Raw genomic sequence first — 1,450 nt, forward strand, 5'->3', positions numbered from 1 at the left:
ATAGAGAAGGAAATTCTTACTAGTTACCCAGCAATACTGTAATCAGTCGTTTTATTTGGTGAGATGAATTGAGTGACTAAATGGGTTAATTTCTGTAGCTACATGTCTCTTTGCTACTTATCTGTAGATTAACAATTTATCGGAGGAGCCTGGCTGGCTCAGGCAGTGGACCATGCAACTCTTGATGGTAGATTCGGGGTTGTAAATTGGAGCTCCATGTAGAATATAGAGATTACTTAAAAATAAAGTTTTTTTTTAAAAAAAGAATATATCAGATGTCCAGATCATATGTATATTAATATTGATCTATTGCTATACTAATGGCAAAAGAAGGATTTCAGCAGCAGAAGTCTGGCATTCTTGGGCTCACAGGTGTAATCTGTATTGCAAAGTAATAATTCATTAAAATATCCAATATCATTGCTAACTGCAAATTCTTGTCATCTCATAAGTGGGAAAACAATGTCTAGGGCTCTCATTTCTTTAATGTGCCACAATTCTGTGAAGCATATGTGTTTTTCTGTCAGGAAGATTATGAAATAGCAGAATTCACATTCTGGGTAATTTAGGATGTCTTTTCTTTGCTTCTTATATCCAATTTGTCATTTTGGGAAAGAATTTTTAATGTGTGATTCCTTCCATTATATACTGTGTTCAGTTTTGTAGGTGACTTTAGAAGCTGTGTGGAAATAAACCCATATGGACCCTGATATAACAAGTATACCAGCATAGAGAGTTCAAAATTAGAAGAAAGTGAGAAGTCTGTATGTGAAATGTATTTCTGAGAATAGTGGATAGAGCTACTGATTATGAAACTACCTAATTAAGAGTTGTCTAATAAATATGCATCTTGAGACAGTGCTGAAAGTTGACAAATATCTGTTTATTAAAATAATGACAATGCTTTGAGGGCTAGAACATTTCCAGTTTTGCACTGTTGCCATGAAGGCAAATCAGCTTGTTTGTCTCCCCTCAATTCTGCAATCCCTTTCTTATAAGGATTTTTATCCATCCACTGATTTTCTTAGTATGTATATGGCAGAATAATTCTTGAAATATGACATTGAGTCTGCTTTATTATTCCTCTTTGAGTGGTTATTTCTCTAACCCCTCCAAGATGTTTTAAGATACAATATTGTCCTCCACATTATCATTTTTTTAATTTTTTATTTGCCTTAGACAATATTCCTTATAGTCAAAATCCTCTAATATATTTCATAATAGCTGACACTCATTGGAGAATTTATGCTGAGACATTATGAGGAAAAGCAAATAGCAGAGCATGGTCATAGGTGACAACAAATTTATTTTCATGAGCCATTGAGGAAAATTCTGAAGAAACTTCCAATTCCAAAGCAACATTATTTTCCTTAAAGGCAAGAATATTCACAAGCCACAAAAAATAGTGCCTCAAGACTGAATATGCAATTGTCCAGCTCTAGAAAGCCGC

This window comes from Hyaena hyaena, unplaced genomic scaffold (assembly GCF_003009895.1).
Source record: "Hyaena hyaena isolate Hyena2069 unplaced genomic scaffold, ASM300989v1 scaffold_1658, whole genome shotgun sequence".
In the NCBI taxonomy this organism is placed as follows: domain Eukaryota; kingdom Metazoa; phylum Chordata; class Mammalia; order Carnivora; family Hyaenidae; genus Hyaena; species Hyaena hyaena.